The sequence below is a fragment of the Bombina bombina genome, chromosome 1 (assembly GCF_027579735.1).
Source record: "Bombina bombina isolate aBomBom1 chromosome 1, aBomBom1.pri, whole genome shotgun sequence".
NCBI lineage: Eukaryota > Metazoa > Chordata > Amphibia > Anura > Bombinatoridae > Bombina > Bombina bombina.
Window position 1 is genome coordinate 413,390,387 of NC_069499.1, and position 12,320 is coordinate 413,402,706.

Sequence of the window (12,320 nt, forward strand, 5' to 3'; positions counted from 1 at the left end):
GCAAGCTTTATTTATTTCAATCTGGAACATTGTACTGAGGATATCTTCGGTGGCTTTATTGTATATACGGCAAGTTCATTTTTTATTTTTCTAATAGTGCGGCTTCTTTCTAGATGCAGATTTCAACCCACTGCTGATTATAGATTGTAATATATATATATATATAATCGACTATATATTGATCATATATATTCGATTCATATATGAAACGCATGCGCAGAGTGAACCACGAAGATCTAGATGCCAATACAATAACGTATAGAGGGGTGGTTCAGCTCTCTCGCCGGGGTGAAGAAAATAAAGGAAGTAATGCTGGGGGCGGAGCAAGGAGCAATAACGCTCCGTAAGTGAAATCTAAATTAATTATATAAAGGAGAAAGAAAAATTAGAAAAAATAATAGCGACTTAGGTTAGACATACTTGATCATTAAGATTTTATTGATCAATCGGTGTAAATTTACCATCACTTTAATTGCTCACAGCAATACGTTAAAGAATGAGATAAGATAAACATAGTCAAGAGGCATTTTACTGACCTGCAAAGCAAGTCAGTAAGAAAATTAGATTTAAATGTAGACTAAGAGGCCCATTTATCAAGCTCTAAGCATGCGGACAGGAATCACCACAATTCAACCCAATCGAGTACGATCGGGTTGATTGACACCTCCCTGCTGGCGGCCCATTGGCCGCAAGTCTGCAGGGGCGGCGTTGCACCAGAAGCTCTTGTGAGCTGCTGGTGCAATGCTGAATACGGAGAGCGTATTGCTCTCCACATTCAGCGAGGTCTTGCGGATCTGATCCGCACTGTCGGATCAGGTCCACAAGACCTTTGATACATAGGCCCCTAAGCATCTCTCTCCCTTGTGGTATATTTATTTGAACATATCTGTTATGTTGTTTAATATTGTTTTAATACTATAGCAAGCAAAGATGTAAAGAAGATTGTGACAAACTTGATTCTCACAGTTGCAGAATTGAATAAGCAAAATATACACTATAATTGGAAAATAATTGGCATTTATGAAATCACCGGGAATATAAAAAGGTCTGGATTAATAAAATACCATGTTTAATGCAGAGCAGGTCTGATTTTGGTAGCTTTATTAAAATTTTAGTAAAGCTTATTAAAAAGCAGAGTTGGTAATGTATTCCTGGAGAATCCATCTCATGGTGTACTAGAAAAAAGATTATTTCCCCAGTATTGCTAATTTCACCTTGTCAGATTCATATTTAATGATGCATAGCTACGTGAGAAAAATTAGCTTTCTTATTTTAGCAACAAAAAAAAAAGAGTATTAAAAATATATCCTATTACTTTGATCGTTAATTATACTAAAAAGATAAAATGATGAAGCAATGCCAAGTTACAGTGTTAATGGAGGTGTACAGATTTTGAATATAAAATCCAAATTAAATTTGTGATGTAAAACATCCAGGCATTTATTTTAAGAGCCACATGCTTAGCAAAGCTGGCATCCTAAGCAAATTTCTTTTAGACAATTTTAGATTTGATTGTTTATTGCTTTTTTTTTCATATTTTTCAGAAAACATATTTATTTCTAATCACTGACAAAAATCAAACCTGTAATGTACCAGTCATAAGCTCAGTATTTATTTAATAATAGTGTTTTTATTTTAAAGCGTTTGACAGGAACTGCATGGTTTTGGGTGGTATAGAAACTAACCTCTTATTCAAAAAGAGAAATGGCATACAGAAAAACAAAATTTATGGTTACCTGATCAATTCTTTTCTTTTGGAATGATGATAATCCGGGCTCCATAACATGTGGGATATAATTCCCGCCACTAGGAGGAAGCCAAGAACCCACACAAAAGCTTAAAGGGACATGAAACCCAAACATTTTCTTTCATGATTTAGACAGAGCATGCAATTGTAAACAACTTTCCAATTAACTTCTATTATTTAATTTGCTTCCTTCTCTTGTTATACTTTGATGAAATGTTTATCTAAGCAAACTCAGGAGCAACAGAGAACCTAGGTTCTAGCTGTTGATTGGTGGTTACATAGATATATCGATTGTGATTGGCTCACCCATGTGTTCAGTTAGAAACCATTAGGGCACTGCTGCTCCTTCAACAAATTATACCAAGAGAATAAAACAGATTAGATAATAGAAGTAAATTAGAAAGTTGTTTAAAATTGTATGTTCTATCTGAATCATAAAAGAAAAATTTGGGGTTTCATGTCTCTTTAAATTCAACACATAGCCAAGCATAGAATAGTAAACAGATAGGTATGAAAGACAAAAGCAGGGTCTATAGAAATGCAAATTAGATCTGTCGTCCCAAAACATTGAAACAGGTGGGGCCCATGGACTATCATCATTTCAGGTAAGCATAAATTTTGTTTTCTTTCATAAAAAGATGATAGTTCATAGGGCTCCATAACATCTGGGATTAAACCCAAGCAAATAGTCCATGTTACGGAATGGGTGGGATAATTTTCTGGAAGTTCCTATTTATCAGACACTGTGGCCTAAAGGAGTTTCCTGCCAAAAGCTGCTTGCGAAGAAGCAAAAAACATCAAATAAGTGAAGGTATGCAGAGAAGACCATGTTGCAGCTTTGCAAATCTGCTCCAAAGATGCATTATTTTTGAAAACCCAGGAAGTTACAGCTGATCTTGTAGAAATAGCTGTGATATGCTTAGGAGGTGCCTTTCCCGCTACTAAGTAAGCCTTGTGAATTAACAGTTTGAGCCAAGAGGTTCTGCCCTTTACCAGTCCCAGAGTAATGAACAAACAAACTGGAAAATTGTCTGAACTCGTTCCTTAGGATTAACAGGATCTGGACATAAAAAGGAACAACAATCTCCTGATAGATATTTTCCAAAGAAACCACCTTAGGAAGGAAATCTTACAGCTTTATCTTTGTGAAAAACTAAAAATGGAGATTCACCTGAGCTAGCTCCCAATGCGATAACCCTTACAGAGGGAGCCCCTGAAGCGGTACGATCCGCCTCGCAGGCTCTACTTATAAAAATTTCTCCCCAGGAGGGTAAGCGCTTTCATCCTCAAAGGGCAGATAGTACTAACTGCCCACATGCAATGAAGATTCCAACAGCCTTACAGATAGAACGCTGTCCTGAGAGGATGAGCCGATATGTATGGAGACTTGAGCACTTCTTATACTTTGGAGGCTTACATCCAATCTGCTTCTATAGGTACTATGGCTGCTATAGAAAATGTACCCACTTTTTTTATCGATACAGATCTCTGTATCTACACAGAGTCCTTTGGGATTTCTTCAAAGCTGGTGTCGGCTAAGTTCTAAAGACTTATAGCATCTGAACCAATGCTCCCTACTAGTTAATCCCGTCTAATGTTCAATGTTGCAATTTACTGTTTTCACATTTCATATTATCTTTTAAAATCTCTCTCCCTAATATGCTTGAAACTGTGATATAGGCACCATGTGTTTGCTTGTACTTTGTACAACCTCTTACCGTTATAAGGAGATATGGGAAAATCTGATGTTGCAGTATATTATTTGCTCTTTATTAGAAAAGAATAAGGGGAGTAGGCTGTGTTTGGAGCTATGCTGTGCCCTTAAATTAATCACAGCTGAACCTGTTTAAAGGATTGAAAATGCAGACCATTGAAATGTATATATATTGAAAAAACTTTAGGAGAGAGAAATTTGTAGATACCAAATAAGTAACTACACAAAAGCCAGGGATATCAGCATTTTCATTTTAATAGGTTAAAATAACCTTAACATATATCCCTAATGGGGAAAATACCAGACGGTGCAGCACAGTTCCTGCAAAGCCTATACCAGACAGAGACCCTGATACTGGCTTTCCTGGGAACTACATACAAAGAATGCACAGAGAACTAAAGTCACACAGTCCTAGGACATCAAATTTGCAACATTCACTCATACAGTCAATAACTTGCTTAGATAGACAAACAACACCTCTAACAAAGGATGGCAGTGCAATCCCTGCACTAATCGGCCAACATGTTAATCATTGAGGATCTATGTTTGCTAAAATAAATATTTAACACAGCTGTACAGAAAATGTATATACATTGTGAGCATATATGCATAGGATGTTAAGTACACAGATAGATTTTGACTGAAGAGCGGTAAATTGAAACCTAGTGGGAAGCCAAGCAACACCTATTTCAGAGGGCACCCCTAACATATAGAAAGGATATGGTGTCATGAAGTTAGTCATTTAGGATCTATGCTTGGTCTTCATAATATCAAGGTGGCAATTTTACTAAATAAATTGACAAATGCAATCAAATGTCAGAATTATTTGCAAGGAAACAAAAGGCAAGTGATATATCCAAATATCATATTAAACCACATGGTAAGTGATTAAATTTATTATGAGTGAATGTTGCGAATTGTCTCTGTCTAGATTTGTAACAAAATGTTCTCTGTCTAGATTTGTAACAGCCCGTTAGTGATCCTATTGATGAAGATAACGAATACCCCTCCCCAGGCTTATTAGACTGCAATATTCCACCTTCTTCATGTTGGCAGGGATATCTATTTTGTAAACTCCCGTATAGTTGATAGATGAAAGGCAATTTCAACTGAAATAGGATGTTGATACCAATGCTCTACTTAGCATTAGCTTCTACATCTTCCATTTAGCTCCTTACACCTCTATAAAGGTCCCTATATGTCACCACTAGCTCCCTCCCCCCACCATTGCGCTTACTAGGTAAGCATGGGAAAATACATACCCTAGAAACCCTGTTTTCCTGCTCATGCTCTCCTTTTAAATCCCTATTAGTGCATAATATCAAGTTAAGGGTCCATGAGAGGCCCGGCTCATCCTTCAGGGATTATACTTCATTTCTCGTTTTCCTACAGTTTAAGGAGAAACGCAAATATATAGATTATTTTACAACCAAAATGACTGTATGTAATGTTAGGGCTCCTCCTCTTGATCATTTGGATTGCATAGGTCCATGAGTAGCCTGTCATGGTTTTTTTGGAGGCGCATTCATTTCATTTCTTTTTACAAAAATTTTTTTCTAAAAATGAGGTTCTAATATACAGGTTCAATGTTATTTTGTACAATAATACTGTTTTACTCTTTTGAGTAAATATTGTAAAGCAATACGCTGCACTGGAATACTCTAGCAAACCAATCATTGCTGTAACCGTTATCTATACTGTATGCAATTGAACTTATATTTATTGTTTTATTTCTGAACAACCTCAATAAAAATAAAATCTTAAAAAAATAAATAAAAAAAAATGGAGTCACAGGACAAAACTGACAATTAAGAAACTCTCCTAGCTGAAGAGATTGCTAAAAAGAAAAGCACTTTCCAAGATAAAAGTTTGATTTCAATGGAATCCATCGGGTCAAATGGAGCACCTTGCAGAACTGAAAGAAAGAAATTTCCAGGGCATAATTCTTACTAGCGCCTGGACAAAGTCTGAACGTCATGAAGTTTAGCTATCTTCTATAAGAGAGAACATATAAAGCAGAAAATTGACTTTTAAGGGAGCTAGCAGACCAACCCTTGTCAAGACCATCTTGTAAAAACTGAAGAATTCTAGGAATCCTAAAGGAATACCAAGAAAATACCTTTGAAGAACACCAATGAAAGAATGCTTTCCAAATCTTATGATAAATCTTTTGGGTAAAATGTTTTCTGGCTTAAATCAGAGTATCAATTACTGAGTCAGAGAACCCTCTGTGTTTTAAAACTAGGTGTCCAACCTCCACGCCGTTAAACTTAGAGATTTCACATCCTGATGGAAAAGAGGCCCATGAGACAAAAGATCTTGTCTTAGAGAAAGAAGCCATGGAGAAACAGAGGACATCTGCAGGCTGGAGCAATCAAAACGACTCCTGTTTGATTTGAGCAATTACTCTTGGAGGAAACAGGTACGCTAGATAAAAGTTCCATGGACACACCAAGGTGTCTATCATTTGAGCCTTTGGATCTCTTGACCTTTCACAATACATTGGAAGTTTGTGATTTAAGGGATTCCATCAGATCTATATCCGGGGAACCCCATTTGATCACTAAATATTCGAAGATTAATTGATGGAGAGAACACTCTCCTGGGTTAACCGACTGACGACTGAGGTAATACTCTTCCCAATTGTTTACCTCTGGAATGTGAAATGCTGAAAGGCAGCATTGATTCCTCTCTGTTAAATACAGAATCTGAGACATTTCTTGTATAGCCAGTGGACTGCAGGTACCCCCTTTATGATTTATGTAGGCCACCGCAGTGATATTGTCCAACTGGAAACGGATAAACATTTCCTCTTTCAAGATGGGCCACGTCTGAAGCAGTCTTCTGAGGTATTAGTCTGAGTGATTCCATCAGGAGCATAAGGAGTTAGTCTATAATGACTCCTAGAAAGGACACCCTTGTGGCTGGTGATAATGAGTTTTTTGGAACATTGATTGCAGAATCTGTTGGCGCTCTACAAATAACCAATGATAATAATAATATTAATAATAAACGTGGTCTTGGAGAAAAGCTAGAAGCCTTTGCATATAGGCAATAGCTAGAGACAGAGTTGGAGTCTGCATTAAGATATTGTCTAGATAAGGGGCAATTGATATCCCCTAAACTCTAATCACCGCCAACAATGCTCATAGCATCTTTGTGAAAATGTGAAAAGCTGTAACCACACAAAATGGAAGGGCAACAAACCGGTAGTGTTTGTTTAGGAATGCAAACCGTAGAAATTGAGTGTGATCCTTGTGGATGGGGATATGTAGGTATGCATCATTGAGTTCTATTGTAGACATGAATTGACCCTCTTGTATTAAGGGTAATATTGTGAGAATTGTTTCCATCTTGAAGGTGGGAACCCTGACAAACCTGTTTAGGGTTTTCAAATCTAAGATGGGTCTGAAAGTCCCTTCCTTCTTTGGGACAATGAATACATTGGAGTAAAACCCCTGACCCTACTTGGACACAGGTACTGGGATAATTACTCCTATGTTCTCTAAATCCTCAACAGACTGCATAAAAGCAGCCACCTTTACAGGATTTTTGCAGACATGAGACAGATGGAATCGTCCTCAAGGAAGCCTGAAGCGAAAACCTATCCTGTAACCCTGGAAATATGATGTTTTGAACCCATGGGTCCTGAATAGACATGTGCGTTTCGTTTCATTCCGAATTTGAATTCTGACAAATTTGTTAAATTCGGAGATTCGGATCGATTCGAATTTCCGAATTACCGTAGCACCGAATCGAACGAATAAATCCGAATTAGTTCGGATTTATTCGTAACATTCGGATGGCCATGGACTAATCACAATTACACTAGTATTGTACTGTATATTAGGTTATATCACTCTGCTATGGGTTACACCTAATATTACAGTACATAATACTAGTCTAATACACAGCACATCCCACCTAACACATACCGAACTTCCGAATTTACGAATCGAATCTGAACCGAATACATCCGAATACATCCAAATTTATTTGAATCCGAATGAATCCGAACAAATCCAAAACGAATGCATTCGAATGTATCCGAATTTGAATCGATCCGAAAACAAAATTCGAAAACATTCGAATCAATCCAAAACGAACCAAAACAAATTTTTTCACCGCGCACAAGTCTAGTCCTGAACTGACTGTAACCAGGCCTTATGAAAAAGAATCAGTATGCCCCCTACCAGAACAGATTTCAGTCTGTAGGATGCACCTTTCATGCAGATGTGGTATTGGAGTTCGGCTCCTTGGACTGCTTGTAATCCGCCCATGAAGATCCAGGCTTTTAGGCTGGCTTGTAGGACTTAGGCTTTTGAAAAGAGGACTTCTTTACTCCTGGGGAACTAAAGGAATGAACTCTGTTATTTGATCTTTTCTTTCCCTAAGACTTTGTGTCCTGAGGGAGAAAAGCTCTTTTACCTCCAGTAACTGTCTTGATGATTGAATCCAGATCAGAACCAAATAGAATCTTCTCTTGAAAGGAAAGATTCATTAACCTATGATTTGATACCATGCCTGCTGACCAAGACTTTAACCATAAGGCCCTTCTTGCAAGGACTGACTTCATTTTGACATCAATCTTAAAGGGACAGTCAACTCAATTTTTATTGTTTTAAAAGATAGATAATCTCTTTATTACCCATTCCCCAGTTTTGCATAGAAAACATGGTTATATTAAAGGGACAGTATACTATAAAATGTGTTGCCAATTACTTTTTTACCAGCTGCAGAGTATAAAATGTATGAGATTTGCTATTTAATGTTTATTTGTGTATATGAAATAGCAGTTGTTGGTTTTTTTTAAGCCACAGCCTAATAAAATGGGTTGAGCTTGTAGGTATAATCAGATCTCATTACTTTATCACATTGTGTACATATACCTGCTTCTTTATCTTATATCTGTCCTAAAACAATGGAAAATTAACATTTTATTACCTTATCTCTTCTATAACTCACTGGGAGTGTAATTTATTCTACTGGCCTTGAGGACAAAAACTTTCAGGATGGGGGGGGGGATACCACAAGCTAAATAAACTATTTCAAATGCCAATATAAGGGTAATGGAAATACTTGTAAACAATTTAATATACTCCAGCAGGTAAAGTGGATCATTGGGAACAAATGAAAGGGGGGAAATATTTAAGTAAACTGTCCCTTTAATACACTTTTTACCTCTGTGATTACCTTGTTTTTAAGCATCTTCTGATGGCCCCCTGATCACATGACTTTATCTAATGACTTGCATTTAAAGTGATGGTAAATCCTAGTGTTTGTGAAACGCTAGGATTTACCATCGTAACAAATAATGGGGACTTTCATTCATGAAGTATAAAATACTTCATTCTGAAAGTCCCTTTATTTGTTAGCAGTGTTCACTGCACTGAGCTGCTAACAAATAAAGGGTCTTTCAAAATGAAGTATTTTATACATGTGATTAAGAGGCTGTCTATAGTGCCTTTGAAACAGGCAGACATTTAGAGGTTTAAATGTTATAAAGTATATTAATCTAGCAATGTTGATTGTGCAAAGCTGGGGTATGGGTAGTAAAGGCATTGTCTATATTTTTAAACAATAACAATTTGTGTAGACTGTCCCTTTAAGCCAATCAGTGCTGCGTTGTTAGAATCCACGGGTGTCAGCACAATGTTATCTATATGGCTCACATGAACTAGCTTCCCCTGATATGGAAAGCAAATACAAAAGAATGTGATCATGGGGCTGTCTTTAGGGACTTAGAAACAGATAGAAATTTAGAGGTTTAAAGGTTGTAAAGTATGTTAATATAACTACCATGCTCTATTAAAACAAATATCTAATGGATCATTACTCTCTGAAGCAAATATTCCTCTTGGAGTTAGAAGTCATAACTACAGTTTGGTTTCCTAAGCTATCGTCCATTATGTACAGTCTACAAGTAAGATGACATTATGAAATGTAGATTTAACATACATTTATTACTACTGTTCTGTTAGAGAGTTACATGATCTATTGTTCATTTTTAGATTTACTCTACTGTCTTTTTCTTGTTCTTTTCTCAGAAGGATACAAATAGAAATTTCTTATTTCTACTTGTTTTGAATAAAGTATTTTTGTATCACTGTATATATTGAAAAAGACTCAATAAAAACAGAATTTATGCTTACCTGATAAATTTCTTTCTCTTGTGATGTATCGAGTCCACGGATTCATCCATACTTGTGGAATATTCTCCTTCCTAACAGGAAGTGGCAAAGAGAGCATCCACAGCAGAGCTGTCTATATAGCTCCTCCCTTAGCTCCGCCCCCCCAGTCATTCGACCGAAGGCTAGGAAGAAAAAGGAGAAACTATAGGGTGCAGAGGTGACTGAAGTTTTTTAAATAAAAATACACTACCTGTCTTAAACAGACAGGGTGGGCCATGGACTCGATACATCACAAGAGAATGAAATTTATCAGGTAAGCATAAATTCTGTTTTCTCTTGTAAGATGTATCGAGTCCACGGATTCATCCATACTTGTGGGATACCAATACCAAAGCTTTAGGACACGGATGAAGGGAGGGACAAGACAGGTACCTTAAACGGAAGGCACCACTGCTTGTAGAACCTTTGTCCCAAAAATAGCCTCTGAAGAAGCAAAAGTATCGAATTTGTAAAATTTAGAAAAAGTATGAAGCGAAGACCAAGTCGCCGCCTTACAAATCTGTTCAACAGAAGCCTCATTTTTAAAAGCCCATGTGGAAGCCACTGCTCTAGTAGAATGAGCAGTAATTCTTTCAGGAGGCTTCTGGCCAGCAGTCTCATAAGCCAAACGGATGATGCTTTTCAGCCCAAAAGGAAAGAGAGGTAGCCGTAGCCTTTTGACCTCTCCGCTTACCAGAGTAAACAACAAACAATGAAGATGTTTGACGAAAATCTTTAGTTGCTTGTAAGTAGAACTTTAAAGCACGAACCACATCAAGATTGTGCAACAGACGTTCCTTCTTTGATGAAGGATTAGGACACAGTGAAGGAACAACAATTTCCTGATTGATATTCTTATTAGAAACAACCTTAGGAAGGAATCCAGGTTTGGTACGCAAAACCACCTTATCTGCATGGAAAACCAGGTAAGGTGAATCAAACTGTAAAGCAGATAACTCAAAAACTCTTTGAGACGAAGCGATAGATACTAAAAACAAAACTTTCCAATATAGAAGCTTAATATCTATGGAATGCATAGATTCAAACGGAACCCCTTGAAGAACTTTAAGAACTAAGTTTAGGCTCCATGGCGGAGCAACAGGTTTAAATACAGGCTTGATCCTGACTACAGCCTGACTAAACGCTTGAACGTCTGGGACATCTGCCAGACGTTTGTGTAAAAGAATAGACAAAGCAGATATCTGTACTTTTAAGGAACTAGCTGATAACCCCTTCTCCAATCCTTCTTGGAGAAAAGACAATAATCTAGGAATCCTAATCTCACTCCATGAGTAACCCTTGGATTCCCACCAACAAAGATATTTGCGCCAAATCTTATGATAGATTTTCCTGGTGACAAGCTTTCTAGCTTGAATCAGGGTATCAATGACCAACTCAGAGAAACCACGCTTTGATAGAATCAGGCGTTCAATCTCCAAGCAGTCAGACGCAGAGAAATTAGATTTGGATGCTTGAATGGACCTTGGATTAGAAGGTCCTGCCTCATTGGCAGAGTCCACGGTGGAGCAGATGACATGTCCACTAGGTCTGCATACCAAGTCCTGCGTGGCCACGCAACCAGACGTGGGAGGAGAGGAAACGGTGGAAATACATAGGCCAGATTGAAGGACCAGGGCACTGCTAGAGCATCTATCAGTACCGCCTGGGGATCCCGGGAGCTGGACCCGTAACAAGGAAGTTTGGCGTTCTGTCGGGACGCCATCAGACCCAATTCTGGTGTGCCCCATAGCTGAGTCAGCTGGGCAAATGCCTCCAGATGGAGCTCCCACTCCCCCGGATGAAAAGTCTGACGACTTAGGAAATCCGCCTCCCAGTTCTCTACGTCTGGGATATGGATTGCTGAGAGATGGCAAGAGTGATCCTCCGCCCATCGGATTATTTTAGTTACCTCCATCATGGCTAGAGAACTCCGTGTTCCTCCTTGATGATTGATATAAGCTACAGTCGTGATGTTGTCCGACTGAAATCTGATGAATTTGGCCGCAGCTAGCTGAGGCCACACCTGAAGCGCATTGAATATCGCTCTCAGTTCTAGAATGTTTATCGGGAGGAGAGTTTCCTCCCGAGACCATAAGCCCTGTGCTTTCAGGGAGTTCCAGACTGCACCCCAGCCTAGCAGGCTGGCATCTGTCGTTACTATGAGCCACTCTGGCCTGCGGAAACACATTCCCTGAGACAGGTGGTCCTGAGACAACCACCAGAGAAGGGAATCTCTGGTCTCCTGGTCCAGATGCAGTTGAGGAGATAAATCTGCATAATCCCCATTCCACTGTTTGAGCATGCATAGTTGCAGTGGTCTGAGGTGTAGGCGGGCAAAAGGAACTATGTCCATTGCCGCTACCATGAGTCCGATTACCTCCATACATTGAGCCACTGATGGCCGAGGAATGGAATGAAGAGCTCAGCAAGTGATTAAAAGTTTTGATTTTCTGACCTCCGTCAGAAATATTTTCATTTCTACCGAGTCTATTAGAGTCCCTAGGAAGGAAACTCTTGTGAGAGGGACGAGAGAACTCTTTTTTCTGTTCACCTTCCACCCGTGAGATCTCAGAAAAGCCAACACGATGTCCGTGTGAGACTTGGCTAGCTGGAAAGTCGACGCCTGAATTAAGATGTCGTCTAGATAAGGCGCCACTGCTATGCCCCGTGGTCTTAGAACCGCCAAAAG

At 38.5% G+C, this 12,320-nt stretch overlaps 1 protein-coding gene across 1 annotated transcript in view; it reads right to left on the reverse strand.

Moving 5' to 3' along the window:
* CCDC148 (coiled-coil domain containing 148) overlaps positions 1 to 12,320 on the reverse strand; it is a 633,004-nt gene that overhangs the window by 578,601 nt on the left and 42,083 nt on the right. The window lies entirely within an intron of this gene.